Below are 14,312 nucleotides of genomic sequence, written 5' to 3'. Positions count from 1 at the left end.
AACTGATGATTTTGTTGGCTTTCTGCAAAACTAGGATGTTTTAGATGGGATTGTGGTATTTAATTTTTTGATATTTAAAGAAAAATTATAAAGTGAAATTCAACATTTATGAAATGTCAGCAAAATAATTCTATGTAAAACCTTAATTTCTTCCTATTCCTTTCTTCTGTATATGTAAAGTTCATTCATATGGCAGAATATCTCTTTCACTGCATAGGCTGAAGATTGGTCACAATACCTAGCTGCAATATTTCATTTTGTTGACATCTTTAAAACTGTGAACCATTGTTTTATTTATTACTCAAGGCAAAGCCTGCCAATAAATTACTTTATCTGGTGATTCCTATATTGTTCCCTTAAACTATATTCTTAAGCAACATTCTTTATTTTAATCCCCAGAAGAGGAGAAAAGTAGTCACAAGAAGAAACAAGTTTGAAATTTAATCTAACTCTCTTTCACTACATACACATTCTGGGACAAAAAAATAGAATAAGGCAATTCAGAACTGTCTTTAGAGCCTGATAGCTGAAGAATCTTAGGGATCTGAGGAGTGTGGAAAAAAATTGCTGTATCCCACACTAGAGCAAGCGATGTCAAGGTTCCTTCACAATACTGGGATATTTCTTAAGTATCATCCTTGTTTCCTGTCTCAATAGAAAATGTGAATTCTGTTTTTAGCCTGAAGAGTGTAGCTGTATTATTTGCAAAGTTTTGTCAGTATCTCGAAGAAGAAGAAAAAGGACTCGATAAATTTGATCCAACATCAGGCACTCACCAGTATCATTATTGTTTCCTTCTGTAATCAATGGTGAGACACAGGTAATCAAGGAATAATTCAGCTCACTTCCACCTTGGCTACAAGGATGCCCTACCTTAGGTGTCCCCACCTAACATAAGCTGGAATGAACTCAGAGCCTCACAACTACTCCCTAATTTATTTCCTTGGGCTTTACACAGTTGAGATTTTAGGTTTTCTGAGACTGGATAGTTTTCAGGCACCGTGCCCAGAGTTAAAACTCTAGTCATAACTCCCTCTCCTCTTCTCAGGTCTGAGATGCTCTGGCCCAGCTGCTGAAGCCTGTGAGTCGTGCTTCAAGCTTTTCAGCAGATGTCAGAGTCCCTTTTGAGAGCATATGAGGGTGCTGAAGACTTCACAAAGGCTTTCAAAATTCCTCATTTCTCAGAGCAAACGATGCCATGAAATATATCATGTGTTCCCACAGCCTTGGTTACTTTTGGAAATGCCAGTGAATCCCTATAACTTACACTGTCTGCACTAGTGCTCAAGCCTTCTGCATAACTTGGACAACCTTCTCCTGTCAGAATAGGTTGGGAGAAGTACTTTTCCTGTAATATATCTTTAGGACTCTTATCAGCTTGACAATGAAACAGGTCTCACATTTAAAATGTTGTTGTGCTACAACAACATTAGTGGGGTTCATAGTATATCCTCAGCCTGACCTGTACTTCGGGCACCAAGGGCCTTTATTCTAGGCTTTAGTTTTCCTGGAAAGAAAATAGGAATATGCAGACTACAGAACACCCAGAGTACACTTTGCCTTGATCCTTGATTTGGGTAATTATAGGGCGAATAGGTACAAGATAAACAAGAGCATATCCCCTGTTTAGTCTAGAGGTAGCCCAGCTGTCAGAAGAGAATTAACAGACACCAAGGATGAGATTAATCTGACTAAAGGTAAATCCATACTCTTTAGTTTAGTAAAGAGAGAGAACAGGTAGCTCCAGAGGGCAACCACCAAAATGCATCTAGGATGCATCAACTATACTCTGACTTGCCTCACTTATTAAGTATAAAGTATCTAGAGCACAGAAGATCAGTTCAGATGCAAGTATCTAGAGCATTAAGTATATGTGTCTATGATGCTACTTAAATGGATGAAGATCATCAGGTGTCAGTTTAGATGAAAAATATGCATATTTGACGGGTCCAGGCAATGTGTTGCAGCCTTGCACTGAGCTAGAAAACACAATGAGATTTCTTGGTTAAGACATTGCTCAAAAATGCCAATTCTTTTGTTTACAAATATTTGAGGCTCTCAGGATGGCTGTGCCTACCGTAACAGTGTATAACAACAATACCTCTCTTCTCATACCTCTTCCTCCTGTCCCTGTCCTACTCTGTTTTTTCCCCTAACAAGTCAAATTCCACAGCATAATCACCTCATTTTCCTAATTCCTCAATACAACCATCCTCTGACTTTCCCCAAATCATTTTCACCAGACTGGCTCTTCCATTCAGCAGTTTCCTCCTGAAATTTTTTTGGCATCACCCTAAGAACCCAAAAGATTGGATAATCTCTCTGATCACTTTAGCTAAGTCCCACTCCTATTCTTCAGCAACAATGATCACAGAGAAAGTCTCGCCAATACTTCCCAATCTAAGAACACTGAAAGACTTTTTTCCAAATTCCATCAGTATATCAAATACAATATCAACTGCTAAATATGAGATTTCCTGGGCATAGACAACTGGAGCACATCTGAACTATCTTTTCTAAGAAGTGACAAAAAGATGTCAAGTAAGCCGCATTGCCAATTTTAAGTTCTTGCTCCAAAATGTCAAGCATTTACTAATAAGGTCAAGAGAATCCTTTTATCTGACCTTTTATTGGAAAAATAACAACCCTGAAGCACTTCTCCTACATTAAACAAACATATGAATTTGAGTTCACCTGGAAACATCAAAAATTGCCATGCAAATGATTAAGATAGTCAAGTGGTAGGTCCTACTAATTGGAACTATTAATCATGTGATCAAGTCCTTTGCTTTATCATAACTGAAGACTGAAGTAAACTTTCCAAGTGATGGAGAACTTTGCTGTATGGTTGGAACTAAACCGAACAGAAAAAAAAAATGAAATTAAAAAATAATTGCAGAAGTGTAAAAATGTGACACTACTCCTCCATATTTTACTTACATGAACGGGCTAAAAAAATAAAAATAAATCTTTCTGTAGACAAATGTGAGATAAAGCAATCATAAAGAATATACAAGAGGTAGGAATGAAGAATTCTGCAGTGAAAATGCTGTAAACAAGTCTTTTACAGCTGGGAATGAAACATGATGTACATTTATGAGACTGAAGACATAGTAAAGACTAAAATAAGAAGCAAGACAAAGTCTTCAAACAAAGATGAGTCACATCACTCTTCACTTCGACAGAAGTCAATTCATTAATACATTTTAATGATGACTGCTATTGTCCTGTGGCCCTTTAATGGAATTTGTTACTTTGTCAGTGCAATATTAAAATATTGCTTATACTTTATTATTTACATGAATGCTTATGTCATCAACTATCAGAATAGGGATTTTCCACAACCAGCCTAGAATGCAGCAGTTTTCCTCTTCCTTCAGACTGAAAAATTGTGGAAAAACATACTTGTACGAATTTTAACACGTTATTACTGTAGCCATATATATCATACATGCTTTTAGTATTTTATTGAAAAGAGGATAGGCTAGTTGGTTTATTTCTAGTGTCGCTGTTCTGTCAGTCTTTCTGAATTAGCAAAACAGACTGTTTTGCAAACGCTGATCAAGGGATTTCTATTATTTCTCACAAGGTGACTGTAACATAGATTGATTGGAACTTCTGCAGTAATAGAAAGGTTAAATATTTCGAACTAGAGCTCAAAGCCAGACTTGACACTGACTAAATACCTTCATAAGATACCACTGACCTCAGACCATTCTTTTTCTCACTGTACTATGTTCCTTTGAAATACTAGATGATTCAGGCTTTCCTGCTAAAGGACACACAACTTATTCTTACAATGTCTAAAAAAAAACCCCTCCAGAGCCTTTCAAAAACCATGGTAGACAAAATCCCTTGATAATGGAATATTTCTAGGGGGAAAAAAAATAAATCAGGAATTAGAAGCCATTTCATTTACAAGCTATATTAAACTTCGAAAACGTCTACAATAGGATAAAACACCATGAAGTCGCGCAAGAAAAGCAGCACTATGAAATAAAGACAGTGAAAGAACAGAGACTGCAATGTAAAGTCAAGGTGCCAGGCTAGCTTTAAATAAGCTAGCTCAGGTCCCAGAAGTAATCTAGCCATGACAGCAGGGAGCTCAATTTGGGTAAGCTGTCTGAATGCCGGAAAGAGCTAAACCTAAGTTAACATTTTGACCTCGCCATGTAGCAAGCCCTTTCAAGGACAGAGAAATTTTGAAATGAAAAAAAAAAAAAAAGCTTTAAAGGGATGGAAAATAAACCAGATAATCCATAATCACCATCCTCTTCCTATTCCTAAATTTCATGCATTTTAGTTCAAAATCAGAATTGTCTGTATATGTTGAACATTTTAAACTAAATAATTAAATTCACACAGCAGTTGTGATCTGTATATCAAGTTGCCATGATTAAATTATGAGACCAATCCAAACTACCTTCTTCAACCCAAGTGCTAAAACAAAGTTAACGTCTAAGAAGCATTTACTCCTGCAACAGCTCCACCTTCAAACCAGAAACCCTCCACAAGTTCTATTTCAGAAACAGGCCACCAAAGTGCTGAAATTTAAAACCACGTTAGCTTATTTGTGCTAAGGTGGCTGAAGTAAACTTGAAGTCTGCAGTAAAGCAAATCACAGTTATTTCAGATTGTAAATTGTAAACAAACTGTAAACTGAAGGGTAAAATTCTGACATGTTTAAACAACAGATAAAAGCAAATGAAATTGTAAAAAATAGGAAGTAAATCAATGGGAATAGAAAATAATGAATCTGTGTAGAAGTTAGAAGAGACCACATTAAACAGACAAATGAACATATGCAACCAAGAGGTGATTCAGCTCTGACTTAAACATCTGTAAACTTTTTCCCAATCCTCCTCAGTGGAAGATGCAGTTGTGAACATCCACAGGCTGCCAACTCCAATTCTGAATTTGCACAATGCTCAGTCCTGATTTAATAGCCAGATAAAATCCAGCTAATCAGCTGCCATTCATAGGTAAAGATGTGCTTAGGTAAAAAGAGATGGTGGAAACCGAGGAATAGAAGAGATCGTGGGCACCACCAGCCTTCAAAAAGCATGTTAAAGTGTTACAGGTAAAACAAACAAAGAGGTATAAGTGTGTATCACATTTCAAGTATTAACCTGTCCTAGACATTGTAGGTGACATGCATTCAAAGAAGAAGTACTTACATATTAAGTACTTTCAAAAATTGCAACAGATCAATTCTGTACTAGGTCAGTGCCATGATCTTAGTTGAGCATTACTGAATATAACAAAGTGTTTTCTGAAATGGTATTATATTTGAACAGTACCTTTAATTTTCACCTCTATTTTTAAGTGCCAGATGGACATAAAGGGAACTGGAAATTGTTTAATCTGACTGTGAGTAGGGAGTACTGTCGGTGAATATAATCCTGAAGGGCGCAACTGATCCATTTTGTAAAGACAGGAGAGAGAAAGGAAGAAAAAAAAAAAAAGAAACAACAACCTAGCATCCTTTTGTTGTGTATCATTAACTGCCTTTTTATTTTCATATATTAAAAGTGTGACCTTGGTGGTCGTCTCAGCTCTATGTCAAAATGAAGTAGGCTTAAAACCTCAGTAATTTGTGATCTGATTTAGAAAACAAGTTCTAAATAACATCATTAAATTTTTCCCTTAGGGTAATGCTGGGAGAGGGGAAAAAAAAAAAAAGACAAATAAAAAACACACCCAAAATGTAATTAAAGAAATGTCTAAACATGGAAACTTAACAGCAAATGGCTAACCAGATGTGCTTCATAACACTTTTAAGGGTTCTTTTATCTTCCTGGTAGCCTGTAACAATGCCTAGAGCAAAACACATTTGTAAAGAATAGGTGTTCCTTTGTTTTCATGCTACAGAGGAAGTAGAATTGACTGCTTTAGTAGTAGCATACATAGAATATTTGACATGTTATTTTTACCATTAGCATACAATAATTAATGTAGGAAAAATATTTAAGTATTAACAAAAATAGAAACTCACTGAAACTCACAGTATCTGCAGCCTTATAGTGTGGATTTATTGAATATAAAATATCAACTCCTCTGAATATAGGCTACACACAAGCTTCTTTCTGGATCAAAAAAATATGGTGATTTTTAAACCTCTACTTTTAGGGTAAAGTATTTTTGTAAAAATTTATGAAATGCTACAAAAATGGTTGCAATGAAGAAGATAAAGCAACTAATTATTTACACATTAGAGTACTGATAACATCATCATCAATACAGTATAAATACTTAGAGTAAGGTTACTGTCATTTTAACTCAACAGTTAAGGTTGAGAAATAAGCTTAAAACAAGACTTGTTTGCTTTCACAAATTCCACTTTGATTTAAAATTCAGATTAGCCAAATGGGAGTAATTTCCTGTTTAGTTCATGGAAAAATAAGATGGCAGACTGAAAAAAAAAGGATATTTTTTCTGCATAGGCAGACATAGGTGCATATAAATCACCCTTTGTCAGGGCAGAAATTGTGCAAATATGTTCAACACTTATTAAAATATCTAATAAAGCATCTCTGGACACTCTATTTCACAGCACTGAAAACAAATTAGCAAGTGTAGATATGTCTACTGTAACCCCTTGAGTAGTCATAAGTGAAAATACCCTTGTAAATTGTTACATTCTTTCACTGATATGACTGAAATTAGTTTTATAATTGATGTTAAAGACATTAAATTGCTTTGAAGCTCTAACAGATTGATCATCTAAATAAATATTAGATTCAACAGAGACTGTCATTTTGTGCTCTACTTTTGTAACTGAAGATTATTCTCAGGATAACTGATGAATTATGTAAAAACCCCATTTATTCTTATTAATTTTAAGATAGGTAGAATAACTTCTGAGGAAAATTCTATTTATATCATCTTCAAATATATACAGAGCATTTATGCCAGCGTCTTCATGAACACATGAGGCATAACCTTTATAGAAGAATTTAGGCAAATGTATTATTCTTAGATTACAGTATGCAAATGCCTGTACAGCAACCCTGCTATCAACTTGGGAGTGTCACAGGGCTATGTAAACTAGGCAAGTTTTGCCATCTAAGTTTATAATGGATACAATGGATACTCAAGACCTGATTATAACATTTTCATAGCTGGCATATTTTTGTCTCCAAGAAGATAAGAGCTTTAAGTAAAAGTATTCATGAAGCAAGGAATGAGTATTTATGAACAATTTTACTGATAAAAACTTCAGAATCTGGTCTGCATATTTACAAAGTCTTTAGCTGTGGCCAATCAAGTCCGTATCAGAAAAACTGATAACACCCTCATAATATAGGCTCAAATTTTTTTGTATCACCGTGATTGTGATTGAAATTTTTTCTTCTTGTTTATCTTTAAATTTTTTTAGTGGGCAGCCTTCCTAAATTCTTACTTTTGAGATCAGTTCTGGTGGATGCTCTGTCAGTGCATCCAAAACAAATAGAATACCAGTATATCTTAAAGAAAATCACAGGCACTGGCTTTCTTGAGGAAAAAGAAAATATGGATGAAGCGCATCTGAAATTACATCCTCAAAAAGAGAAAAAAAAGAAAAACAAAGAAAATTGTTCCTTCATACACACACACACAGAAACAGCTTACAAAGGCACCTACCTACAAGCACAATGACAGCAGCTGTAGCACCTCACCTCTATCAGTCATAATCTAGAACAGTGCCACTTTCTATTAACCAAGCAATAGAGGAACTAAAATTACTTATACTGGTCTACGCAAGTCACTCCGTTTGCTCCAGTGCATTTTGATGACTTAATTAGGAAGACGGTGCAGCACATGTGGTTTTCCAGCCAGGTTCATCACAAAGGCCAGATCATCAAAGCACAAGAGTTGTGTCTTCTGCAGCTAGATTAAAAATAGGGATTTCTTCATTAAGTGTCTTGCAGCTGACTGTGCCTCTTGGTTTGCCTCCATCTATTCAGACAATTAAATAAAGCGTCATGCTTTATTTATTTCTTTTTAAAGGCTAATAAAGAAGCTGTGAATTGAAGTACAGCTGGCAATCTTTTTATTTATTAAGACCTCAGCGTACACAGTGACAATCTCTGGAAGGCAAGGCACGTGCTGGGATTTTTTTTCCCCTTTTAATATATGTCCTTTTTTCAGGCACAACATTTTTACTAATAGCAACTACAAACCTCAAGCTAGGAGAGGAGTTGGAAAAAAAAACAATCACACAAAAACCCCAAAACAATTTAAAAATAAACAAACAAGCAAATCACTCAAAAAAACCCCAAAACAAAAAACCAAACCCACCATCAGCATGGAAAACCTAAGGTCATGCCATAAAGTTCACAAATGTGAACAATCTGAGTACTTTGAAAATGTGTTGATGGCAATCAAATTCAAAAAGATGGGTAAATGACAAAACTGTAAAAATCAGCTGGCATATATCTGATTGACTCAGAAAATATTTAAAATTTGGTCACAATATCGTAAATTAATAAAAAAATAGCTATTTACTTTTACTTCTACCAGCAGGCATGGGTGACTAAAAAAATTACATGATCATTATGCAGGTATATTAACTGAAAACATTATATGAGATTTACTACACACTTTCCATTTTCTTCTAACAGAAATTATTATCTCTTGTGTTACTAAGTAATCTCGTTTGTACAGTCATAATGGAAATTAGGCATGGTAACATTATACCATAGCAACATAGAAATGTTTCCTTGATAACAAATGCATTGTATCATAACATAATGTGATCTGGTTCATGAATATTAGGATACAGGATATTTTAAAAATATTTTGCAAGGATGACATATTGGTCTGCATTTCAAAGAAAGCTGAATGGTCCATGAGGCAAGATGACTTTTCAGTCTTTAGATTTACTAACTGATAACTGTATGTTGTTATGCATATACACATGTATACAAAAAAAGCAGTGGTCAAATTACATGATCTCAGTTGGTGCTGCTTCCTCTCTATAAGAGGTTTCAGTATGGCCTGTGCACATTGCAGGGATAGAAGAGAAGGAAGAGCCAGACATGAGCACAAGTACAGTCTTTAGAAGAGCACAGACGCCAATTTTTCTATTTCTCAGTATTCATTTTATTTACTCCACCTAAACTGAGCCCCTTCTTTGGAGGGATCTAGCCAAAATGGGAGTGGTGTTTGGTTTGGTCTATATTTTTTCTTTCCTTTTTTTTTTTTCCAGGTCCAAATTGACAACTGTTTCTGTCTCTTTCAAGTTAATTGGATGTGCATGACAGAAGCACATCTTTCCACATGTCCCTTGACCCTAGCAAGGCCTAAAACTGTCTGTCTACTCTCTCTGAATTTGACCTTGACTACCACAGTCGACGAACTTGGTGGCACTTACAACTGGAAACAACACATTAAATCATCATCCCTTGCTGCACATCACCTACAGACGCATTTGTCACTGTTATATTAAATTAGGATCACAAAAATGTAATTTATGGCTGAGAGTGACACTTCATAAAGCCTGTGAAAACAAAATTACCAGAGAACGTGCACCAAAACAAGGTATTTCTTGCCACTACAGTCTGTCAGCAGAGCAGATCCTCCAAGATTCTTTTTTCTACAGTAGAACTTATATAATGGAAAGTTAACAACACAAGATGAATCTGTGGCCACGGTTGTTAAGCTGAATTTGAGCTGGCAGTGTGCCCTTGACCTAGGGAAGGATACCAAAATACTGGGATGCACTAGTGAGAGCACAAACAGCAGCTCAAGGGGTGATTGGTTCCCTCTAGTTGCCATTCCCAAGTCTGCACATGGAATAGTGCATCTAGTGCAGACTAAATGATTTCCATGTGCCTTCTAACCTAATTTTTTCCATAACTCTATGAGTGTTCCTATATCAGAGCTACACACTTCCACTCATATTTATATGTATGTCTTTAATCAAAAAAAGATAAAAGTTATCTTCATTTGGCCTCAGAGTCAAGGAAAGAATAAGTGGAATTTGCATGGAATTTGGGGACCTATGTTTAAAAATGTGACTCTCTTAAATCATGTCCTTCCTTCTTCAGAGTTAATGTTACTCTGGGATTTATAGCTCTGTATCTGAGAAGGTACAGCTTTATGTAAGTTTTGGGGTTTTTTCTGGCTTCTGTCCTTTGCCTTATTTCCCCTGTGACCTACAAACCAGGCTCTGAAAGGTTTACTGGCTCATCATATAATAATTAAAAACATCGTTTTACTTTTAAGTAATACAAAATTATGACTAAAAACCCCCTGCCATGCCTGCCATAAATATGAGCTTAGCTGTCAGATCACTTCCTCAGAAAGGATGAAAACTATCCTCAACTACCTTCCGATTGGAGGAATTTAAATTCGTATCCCCCACCCCTTGAAAAGTGCCAAGAGACCACTGGTCACCTAATTTCCTTAGCTCAATAAGCCTTCACTCTCACTTTACATCTTCATGATCAGGGGCTTACATGAAATTTAAGCATCCAATTCTCTTTGCCTCTGGATCTGTGCCAAAAGATGGCTAATTGATAAAATATGGGTTGGTTGGGTTTGGCTGAATATTTCTCTTTTTTTAAACATTATTCTCTGAAAAAGACCTGCATAACCACAAAACCAGCTAAATTTTTCATCTGAGCTATTCAGTGCCTTGTTCAGATCATTGACAGATTTATTTTGAATATTTGATTGAAAATCCATTCAGGCACTTAGAAAAGTACAGAAGAACACCTGAATGCACATGATAAGACCCTGATTTTTCTCTATGAAGCAGCAAATTAAGATCTTCCACTCCTAGGAACCATTTATTCAAGGTACCTTCACAGGCTGCAGGGAACTAGAGGAATACTTTTGTCAAAATGTATCAATCACGTATAAATCTCAAGTATCATATTTAGAGAACAAAGTCAACAATGTGACAAGTAGTTCAAAACTACAACTCTTGTTTTCATTAGCCAGATCACAAAGTTTTGAGTACTGAAAAGTTAATAGTGATTTAAAAAAACAAAAAGATGATACCAAAAAATTCAGTTACTTATGTTACTGAATTATGATTAACTTGACAGCAGCTCTAATGTAAGACTTGCAAGATTCCAAAAGGATATCTTATACTATAGCATCTTAGAGGCAATGAAAGAAAGACAATCTGAATTTATGGAAGTTTCACTATGAATAATTGTCTCCTGTTGAGAAAAGGCAAACAAGCCAGGAGAGTGAACTTATTTCCTGTAGTATTTCATTAATAAGCCAAGAAGTATTAGGGAAAAGAAAATTTAGAACATTATTTTCTGCCCCAGAAGAAGTTAAATCCTGGACTGCTTCTCTTCAGGATTTCAGTAAGCTTCTATGATTACCAGAGAGGGTTAGTTTTTGAAAGTTTTTTTTTAAAACTTACAATAGTGACACACATTTTCCAAATTTATCTTTCATGATGTATGTTTTATATACTCATGCTTTGTTACATATCTGCATCTCTTAAAGGAAACGTATTTCCTGGAGAAACAGTGCATGGTACTTATGGAGAACATGGGTCTAGAAGCTCCTATCAAAATTTCTCCAAAACCTGGGTTTAGAAAAGCCTTTCTCCTCATCCTCCTCTCTCAGAGATCTACAGAGAATCCTATTAATCTATTAATTCTAACGATCTAATTAAAGTCTATTAATAATCTACCATGAGCATTCAAGATTTGTTATTCCATGTTTTTACAAGACTTTCTTTGTCCAGATATCTCTGTGAAGCTCAAGGATTGACAAGATCCCACTATTCCAGTTCACTTCCACAATACTCACTCCTAAAGGACCCAATTCCAAACCCAGCCAAATCCATGAGGATTGATCTTTTGTCTTTATTAACAGACCACAAATTTGAAAGCTTCAAGTCACTTCTACTGATGTTAAAGAGACTCAAAAAAAATTAGTTTAAGTTATTAAAAATTTTTGCTGTATGTTAAACTTATAGGTTTTTTTGTTTTGTTTGGGGTTTTTTGGTGTTTTGTTGGGGGGTTTTTTGCTTGTTTGTTTTGTTGGTTTTTTTTTACAAACTGGTAACTTTAAAACATTTTAATGACTTAACTGAAAACACAGACCTTAACATATGCATCTAAACATGATATGGCATTAGTTAATGCCATGTTTTCTTAGATCAGTGCACTTTAAAATCAGCTATCAAGTTTTTCAGCTTTAAATATGCAGAGCAACTGGAAAGAAGAAGAAAAAAAAAGAAAAAAAATCACATCTTTCCCAGATAATGTTCAATCCCTGATTAAATAAAGATGTGCCAAGGCAGAGATACTTTATGCCTCAGGAGACAGCCATAGTGGAATTGTGAGTGTATTTTATATGTGAATTAGAGGTAAGATGTAATGACATGAGATGAAAGGCTCAGCCATGATTTTAATAAAGGGGGGAGACAGTACTTCCCTGTGGACCCCATATGCAAAAGAGTGAGACTCGACAGGAATATATGAAAAGATGCAGCAAAAACTACAACAAATGTTTCAAAGTTATGGGGCCACCATTAAAATTCATCACATTTTACCAAAGATGACTATTCCAGTTCTGAGGGGAAGCTTTAACACATTTCTGATAGCTTTAATTTCACATGACAAGCTGTGTCATCAGTAAGCTGGAACAATTTTCAATTTTTAGGTAAGATGGAAATGGAGAGTTTGAAACCATAAAATTTCATTTTTTAAAGGTTTCTAATAACATGATCTAAAAATAATTCCATAAAATTTGTTATTTTAAAAGCATGTTTTTATTGAAATAACACGGTTCAGTGGTACTATCAAGACAGACATTTTAGTTGCTTAGTGCTTTTAACAATCCTCAGGAAAAGCTGTTACCTATTGCTCTATTGATATTTTTTATGGCTACAGCAGAATTCTAGAGAATCATTATTTCTTTTTCCCCCATTAAATTAAGGAAAAAGTTTGAGATTTTGCATAGGTATTTTGCTCTTTCTGGGCATTGAAAAAAAAAAAAGAGGAGATATGCCTTTGTAAGGAATAGACATGAAAAGAGCAAAATGAATGGGATGAACTGCTTAAAGGGAAAAAAATAATCCTGCTTTATTTGATCTTTTGTGATAATCACACTCCTGGCACCCTGCCAGCAAGGCTGAGCATGCTGATGTCTGGCCAAGTACAGTAATCTCTTGGTTCAAGTCTGAGGTCTGTGATGAAAATTACAAAGCAGGGACAAAAAAAAAATCAAAATGCCACCTGCGATTTTATTCTGAAACTAATTTGATGGAAAAAGTAATACAATGCAAACAGTCTTTTTAGTGGAGACTACAAAACTAGGACTAAATTGAAACCAATGCAAGTGGATGGAGGTAGCTATCATGCAAATACATTTGGATCTGCAGGCGTTCCTTTTAAAATGAGCAGTAGATGTCTTTGTGACAGGTAAATTGCTTTGAGATTATGTTTGAAGTCTGAGGTCAAACTTTTAAAATGATAATTTTAACTTACATCTTCCTTTATTCTGGAGTCTTTTTGCATTTGAAACCAGCAAAGCCAGGTGAAAAAAAATAACAATTCATTTCCTTAATTTATTTTCTTGAACCACCATTCATTACAGGTGAACAAATCCTTGAGGAAAATCTTTTCCTTTCTCTTTTCATTCAGTAGTCTATGTCTGAACTAGTTGTCCAGAGATATATGGGGAAGAATTGCATAGCCACAAAATTCTGTATGCAGAACATATTCAACTCAGAAAGTCAGCCAGTGAAATCTTCTGCGTTATTATTTAGATTCAAAGCAGAAAAAACCAACCCCCAAAAAACATCATGTAGCTTTTGTTTTCCCTCTGTAGTTATTGTGTTTTCCTGAAAGGTTGTACATCATTAGCAGCATGGATCAAAGGTTGTTCGGATTTGTCTTTACAAATATTAAAGTTTTTACAGATTTATTCTTAAAAAAACCAAAACCAATGATCAACACAACAAAACACATTTTGTTCCCTCTGTGTTACTTTAACAAAAATCCACTGTTTGATGAAGCAGTACAGGCTGCCTGTTTTACCACCACCTTCTCTATAAAGCTGGATAGTACCTTGCCATATTTATGCACACTTGCAACTCCTCTCTGCACTAGTAACAATTGCCACACACAAGCACCAGGACAATCCCTGGTGTCTAGGGCCTCACTGAAACACTGCTTTTCAGCATTTCACAGTTGCTGCTGTTTTGCTCCTTCTTCAGGAAGGTTCTCTATAGATTTCCAATTCCCTTTGATGTTCAGGTCTGTTCCTGCACTATCTTCCCTCCACCAACAGTGCTAATCAAAGGAATGCTTTAATAGCCGCCTTAACCTTCTCGTACTTATTTTTTCATGCTA

At 35.3% G+C, this 14,312-nt stretch overlaps 1 protein-coding gene across 4 annotated transcripts in view; it reads right to left on the bottom strand.

The window, feature by feature from the left end:
• The window catches only part of ROBO1 (roundabout guidance receptor 1), a 713,456-nt gene that overhangs the window by 608,378 nt on the left and 90,766 nt on the right, over positions 1–14,312 (bottom strand). The window lies entirely within an intron of this gene.

Source organism: Neopelma chrysocephalum, unplaced genomic scaffold (genome assembly GCF_003984885.1).
Source record: "Neopelma chrysocephalum unplaced genomic scaffold, ASM398488v2 Primary Assembly neopelma1_87, whole genome shotgun sequence".
Taxonomy (NCBI): Eukaryota; Metazoa; Chordata; class Aves; order Passeriformes; family Pipridae; genus Neopelma; species Neopelma chrysocephalum.
This window is presented reverse-complemented; position numbering and strand designations above follow the sequence as displayed.